This window comes from Mercurialis annua, linkage group LG1-X, assembly GCF_937616625.2.
Source record: "Mercurialis annua linkage group LG1-X, ddMerAnnu1.2, whole genome shotgun sequence".
NCBI classification, from domain to species: domain Eukaryota; kingdom Viridiplantae; phylum Streptophyta; class Magnoliopsida; order Malpighiales; family Euphorbiaceae; genus Mercurialis; species Mercurialis annua.
Window position 1 is genome coordinate 32,718,552 of NC_065570.1, and position 7,519 is coordinate 32,726,070.

Consider the following 7,519-nt stretch of genomic DNA (forward strand, 5'->3'; position numbering starts at 1 on the left):
AAATGTTACAAAACAAATCCAAATGTTTCACCTTTTTAGTAATTTAAGCCGAACATTTACAAACGTTATAAAACAAATCCAAACGTTTCACCTTTTTAGCGACTTAAGCCCAACTTTACAAACGTTACGAAACAAATCTAAACGTTTACCCATTTTAGTTATTTAAGCAAAACATTGAAAACGTTACGAAACAAATCCAAACATTTTACCTTTTTAACGATTTATGCCAAACGTTTACAAACGTTACGAAAAAATCCAAAAGTTTCACCTTTTGAGCGATTGATACCAAATGTTTACAAACATTACGAAACAAATACAAATGTTTCACCTTATTAGCGATTTAACCCAAACGTTTACAAAAGTTACGAAACAAATCCAAACGTTTCACCTTTTTAGCGATTTAAGCCAAACATTTACAAAGGTTATGAAACAAATGCAAGGTTTCAGCTTTTTAGCAATTTAAGCCAAACGTTTACAAATATTACGAAACAAATCAAAACGTTTCACCTTTTAAGCGCTTTAAGACAAACGTTTATAAACGTTAGAAAACAAATCCAAACGTTTCACCTTTTAAGCGATTTAAGCAAAACCTTTACAAACGTTACGAAACAAATCCAAACGTTTCACCTTTTTAGGGATTTAAGCCAAACGTTTACAAACGTACGATACAAATCCAAACATTTCCCCTTTTAGCTATTTAACCCAAACGTTTAAAAACGTTACGAAACAAATCCAAACGAGTCACCTTTTTAGCGATTTAAGCCAAACGTTTACAAACATTACGAAACAAATCCAAACGTTTCGCCTTTTTGCGATTTAAGCCAAACGTTTACAAAATATTATGAAACAAATCCAAACGTTTCGCCATTTAGCGATTTAAGCCGAACGTTTACAAACGTTACGAAACAAATCCAAACGTTTTGCCTTTTTAGCAATTTAAGCCGAACGTTTACAAACGTTACAAAACAAATCCAAATGTTTCCCTTTTTTAGCGATTTAAGCTATAAAGGTTACGAAATAAAACCAAACGCTTAAAGAATTACGAAACAAATACAAACGTTTCACATTTTTAGCGATTTAAGCCAAACCTTTCCAAACGTTACAAAACAAAACCAAGCGTTTCACCTTTTTATCAATTTAGCCAAACGTTTACAAATGTTACGAGACAAATCCAAGCGTTTCACCTTTTTAGAAATTTAAGCCAAACGTTTACAAACATTCCGGAAAAAAATCCAAGCTTTTCACCTTATTAGTAAATTAAGCGAAACGTTTACAAACGTTACGAAACAAATCCAAACATTTCACCTTATTAACGATATAAGCCAAACGTTTACAAACGTTACATCTTTTTAGTGATTTAAGCCGAACGTTTACAAACGTTACGAAACAAAACCAAACGTATCACCTTTTTTGCAATTTAACCCAAACGTTTTCAAACGTTACGGAACAAATCCAAATGTTTCACCTTTTTAGCGATTTAAGGCAAACGTTTACAAACATTACGAAACAAATCTAAACGTTTCACCGTTTTAGCGATTTAAGCCAAATGTTTACAAACGTTACGAATCAAATCCAAACGTTTCACCTTTTTAGCGATTTAAGCCATACGTTAGCAAAGATTACTTAACAGATCCAAACGTGTTACCTCTTTAGCAACTTAAGCAAAACGTTTACAAACGTTACGAAACAGATCCAAACGTTTTCCCTTTTTAGTGATTTACGCCAAACGTTTACAAAGGTTATGAAACAAAACCCAACATTTCATCTTTTTGGTTATTTAAGACAAACGTTTACAGAGGTTACGAAACAAATCCAAACGTGTCTCCTTTTTAGAAATTTAAGCCAAACGTTTACACACGTTACGAAGCAAATCCAAACGTTTCACCTTTTTAGCAATTTAAGCCAAACGTTTACATATGTTACAAAACAAAACCAAACGTTTAAAACGTTATGAAACAAATCCAAAAATTCCACCGTTTTAGAAATTTAAGCCAAACGTTTACAAACGTTATGAAACAAATCCAAACGTTTACTAACATTACAAAATTTCAAACTTGTCACCTTTTTAGCGATTTAAGCCAAACGTTTACAAACATTACGAAACAAAACCAAACATTTACAAATGTTACGAAACAAATCCAAACGTTTAACATTTTTAGTGATTTAAGCCAAACGTTTACAAACGTTACGAAACAAGTCCAAACATTTAACATTTTTAGCGATTTAAGCCAAACGTTTACAAACGTTATGAATCAAAACCAAATGTTTAAGACGTTACAAAACAAATCAAAACACATCTCATTTTTAGCGATTTAAGCTAAACCCTTACAAAGGTTACGAAACAAAACCAAGCGTCCACCTTTTTAGCAATTTAAGCCAAACGTTTACAAATGTTACGAAACAAATCCAAGCGTTTCACCTTTTTAGCAAATTAAGCCAAACGTTTAAAAAACATTCAGAAACAAATTAAAGTATTTCACCTTTTTAGCAATTTAAGCAAAATGTTTAAAATGTTATAAAAGAAATCCAAGCGTTTCACCTTTTTAGCAATTTAAGCCAAATGTTTACAAACGTTACGAAACAAATCCAAGCGTTTCACCTTTTTAGCAAATTAAGCCAATCGTTTCAAAAAACGTTCCGAAACAAATTCAAGCGTTTCACCTTTTTAGCAATTTAAGCCAAACGTTTACAAACGTTACAAAACAAATCCAAGCATTTCACCTTTTTAGAAATTTAAGCCAAACGTTTACAAACATTATGAAACAGATCCAAACGTTTTGCCTTTTTAGCGATTTACGCCCAACGTTTACAAACGTTACGAAACAAATCCAAACGTTTCCCCACTTTAGTGTAATACCCCGTGTTTTTTTGGCTTGTTCCGATGATTTTTTCGCTGTGTTTCGGGTTGGTCCTTGGTGGTTTGGTTCCTTGAAACCATTATTTGGTTTTCATAACCTTCGGTGTGTTGTTTTGATTAGGTTCTGAGCCTTATCGAATAGGTGTTTATGTGTTTTCCTGATATGACATGCTTTAGTATAATGTCCATATCTCCCAATTGCACCGTCGAATCGGGCCGCCATTCGGATATATTGTTCCTGAGAGGATTTACTAAAATCTGGTCGGTCGGATCGTGTTTTTATTGAGTTCGCGGGAGCAAACTGTAGTTAGCGGTCCCTAACAAATGCTGTTGAAGTTAGCGGGTGCGAACTATACTTAGCGGGCGCGAACTTGCACTGTTCAGTTCGCTGTTTTTCTATTTGAAGACCCCTTATTCGACCTAAACTCCTTTCCTTCGACTTTTAAAACCCTAAAACGGCTGGAGTCATATTCTAACTCATTCCTATCAACATTCCTCTCAATTTTAATCCTTGGTAAGTGTTTGTCATCTTTCCTTTGTGGTTTTATCTCTAGTTCTTCAATTCTAGCAATTCTAAATCCTATATCCCTATATGTGTGTGGTTATAGGCTGATTTGGGTTTATTGATTTCTGGGTTTTATTGTTCTTAGTCTAATCTAAAGGTATGTGGTTCTAATCCCTTCTTATATGGTGTAGAGATTGCTAAATTGTTGTATGAATCTATACTTGGGTGTTTTGGCTTTATATTTTCTGTTTTGCTTTGATTTGAAATTCTGGAAATAATCTATGTATATTGGTTGTGACTTATTGATGTTGGCTATACATTGGATGATTGGAATACTTGTTTGATTGAAGGGTTATATGGAGTTGTTGTCGTTCTTGATTTATAATTGTGTTTTAAGCCTTTATTAAAAATCTGGAAATTTCAAATTAAATGAATCATAGTTGTTAGATGTTTAACAATACATTGGGTGATTGGAGGAATCGTTTAAATGAAATAATGTATCACTTGGGTTAAGTTGTGAATTGAATTCTGTTTTGAACTATAAACTAAAAGCTGAAAATGTTATTTTAAAGGTTAAAAGATTGTTAATGGGAATTTCCTACTTTGGGTGTTTGGAGATAATTGACTAAGGCTACATTATATGTTAAAGGTGGTTTTAATTGGAATAAATCATTGTTTTAAGAATATTTACATATGGCTGGAAATCGTTTGAGTATATAAAGGATGTTAGTTTACCTTGGGTTATATGGATAACAAATTGTTGTTATGGCATTTAAGGTAGAATTATTTTACAATGGTTTTAAATGCTATCTAAGTGTATAGTTCAGATCTGAGTTTATTATGTTAATGTGTTTTTAAATCGTGTTTATTTACACTTAATGTGTTTTAATTGAGAAGTATGAACTCCGGGTGGTATTGTCAAGTGTTGACAATCTATTGGTTATTATTGCTATTTGTGGTATTGGTTTGATATTGGTTAAGCTTAAAGTGAGTTCCTTGTTTTCAAATACACTGGTCTGGTTTTAATGAATTTAACTTTGGATTTTACTCTGGTTGGGTCGGGTTAGACTTGTGTCGCCCGACATGTTGTGTTAAGCATATAGTTGATATATGGCTAACACACTACTCTGAGATTTCTTGGATTTCGAAAAGGTGTTGTTGAATTATATTACTCTGGATTGTTTTTTTGAAAACGAGAACTCACCTAAACTTAACTAGTTATTGTATTGGTTGGATATGTATGTACTTTGGCTTTGGGATTACTGTGTTTCGAATGTTGATCTTTGGTTGTGTTAAGATACTAGTCCTATTTGGTGTCTAGTAATCTTAGAGTTAGGGGTTGTTCAGATTTTAATATATACATTGTTTTAGACCAGTCGACTGCTCGTGCTTCGGAGTCTACGCAGGGTTAGCTGTTTGCCAAGATTCACGTGGATAAGCAAGCAGTGAGTTTGTAGTGCTATTTACCGCTTTATTAAGTACCACAATTTATTTTAGTATTATAGATGTTTTCGAACTGTAAGCGATTATGGATCTGGATTGAAACGAGCTACTCGATAGACTTGTATCGAGACTGTGTGCACCGGTAAGTACTCTGGGATCGGCAGACTAAGGTCTTGCTTACGCTGGTAATGTGACGAGGATTTGTTCCCGTCAACTCTGGGTTTAGTAGTATGTTATGTCATACTTACGCTGGGATCATTTCAATATTGTTATTCCATAATCATACTATTTTAGTATAAAATGTTTTTATTTAAGGGTTTTAAACCTAATAAATGTAAATAGTATTGCGAACTCATCTCAGTATATCTGACCCTATTGTTTTCCCAATTTTTGTTCAGGTTTATGATTTGTAAGCTTGGTCATCTCCAATTCTTGGTTCTTGGAGGTTTTTATGTCAATAAAACTAGTCAATTGATTTACCTCTTAGACTGTAGTAGAACTAGTTTATCATTTTGGTTATCGTACTTTGGATTGTCGGATTGGTCCGATTGTTTTATTATTACCTTTGGCATGTATACTTTGGATTTATCTCGTTATATATAAGGCATGCTGTTGAGACTCGGTTCAGCTGAGCATTTTAGATATTTAGGTTGTTTATATTAAAACTGTGATCTAAACTGCTAGACTTAGGTTGGAGTCTCGGTTGCCCCGAGCAGTGTTTTCTGCAGGTTTATATGTTTGATTGTTTTCCGCGAGGCTTGCTACGGGTTTTGGTACGACCATACCCATACCCTAGCGCCGGTCGCGATCCATGAAATTGGGTCGTGACAAAGTTGGTATCAGAGCTTTGGTTTCAAACCAAGGCTAATTTTTGCATGTTATGTGTTACTGTTTTAAAGCATGTTAAGTGTTGTTAAGTCATAGGATCTACTGCGGAATTAGGATTCAAGTCTTGTCTTTTGAAACGTTATCATTTTTTTTCAAAACTTCTACCTTCACCTATAGAAATGTTGTAGCGTCGGTCTAATGTTATATTAATGCTTTTACTTTGGTATGATTATCGTATACTTTAGGTGATGTTTTGTTGGATGTTGTGCCTTATATGGTGTATACTTCAGATGATGTTTTGTTGGCTGTTGTGCCTTATATGGTGTTTACTTTGGGTGATGTTTTGTTGGCTGTTGTGCCCTATATGATGTTTACCTTGGGTGATTAGTTGTTGGCTTCTACGTCTTGGATGTTTTTGATTATAATTGGATTGCTTTCGCCTTTTTGGTGAGTATAGTTTGGTTTTGGCCGTGTTTGTTGGTTTCTAAATATATTGGAATATATGAGAATACATTAGGCGTTGACCCTGTTGCCTTTAAAGGATTTTGTGTTAAATCTTTAAGCATGTTTTATGTCTTTATGTTGTTTGAACACACGTTGGTTTTATGGTTACTATTAAATTTTTTTTTATTTGATTTGTGTTTTAACAAAAGAATCGGAAAAGAAGTGTTGTTATAAAACTTTAAAATGTGATCTTTAGTTATTTTAACAATAAAATAAATTTTGCGTATTTCAAAATCTTACGTTTGTCTTAATGCCGACAAACGATTATCTTTAAAATAATTTATCTATGGGATGTGGCACCATTTTGAGAATTTAATATTGTTGTTGTTATTTTCACCATGTTGTGGTATGTCGACGTTTGAAGCGTCGTTGGTCATATGTTTAGTATTTTGTGGTTGGCTGGATTAGGTGTATGCATAACGGTTGCTGTGATTTACGTTTTTCTCAATTTGAGCGATTGATTTGAATTTGATACTTGGATTGCGTTGAGCTATTATTTTGAAAGGATTGAGATTTTTAATTAAAAGAATTTTTCCGGATTTATAAATATTTTGAATACGTTTTATAAATGGTGGTTTTGGATTTGACTTGGGTCACCCAAATTTAGGAGTTGAGCTTGGTAGTTGTAATGACTTGGCTAACTCGATTATTTTTATGGATTGAGAACATTGAGAATTTTAATCATTCGGTTTATAAAAGAGATTTTCCAGGAAATGACTTTTTAACCGCGGGGCTCGACTAGAACTTGAAAACTATTGCGAATTGATTTATGTTTGAAAAGAATTTTTAATGCTTACCTTTTGATCAATGTCATATCAAATGTTGATTTTATTACAACGGTTCTAAGTATGTTGCGACATATTTTCTTTTGAGATTTAAGATACCATCAGGTTATATGTGTTTTGTATGCCATGTCGGTAGAGATATAATGGTCAAAATGGATATTGCATGCTCGTTTCTTTTGATCTCAATTTAGTTGCCTTCGATGTTTATGATTTGTTATATGGAAAGATGTTTGGATTAAACGTGGGATAAGGCATGCTTGGGTGATTTATGGTTATGTGAAAATGATAACTTGTTGGTGTTGTTTCGTGTTAGTAGTCTCGTATAATGGTTAAGATTTTTTATGTTAGTTGTTTTATCTTGTTTTTCTCGTTGTGCGGATAGCACATGAGGTCATTGCTAGCAGGCGTTGCTTTGGCTTAACCTTGATGATTGGCATTGATATTTAAGTCAAACCTTTGTTTAGCCCTTATGTTTTATTTTATTATTTTGTTTTATGGGTCGAGATCTTTGGGTTTCGATATGGAAGATGAGGAAAGTATTTCTTTGGAATGGTTGGTGGTTCCTGATTATCCTAGATAAGGATATTGGAAATTCTG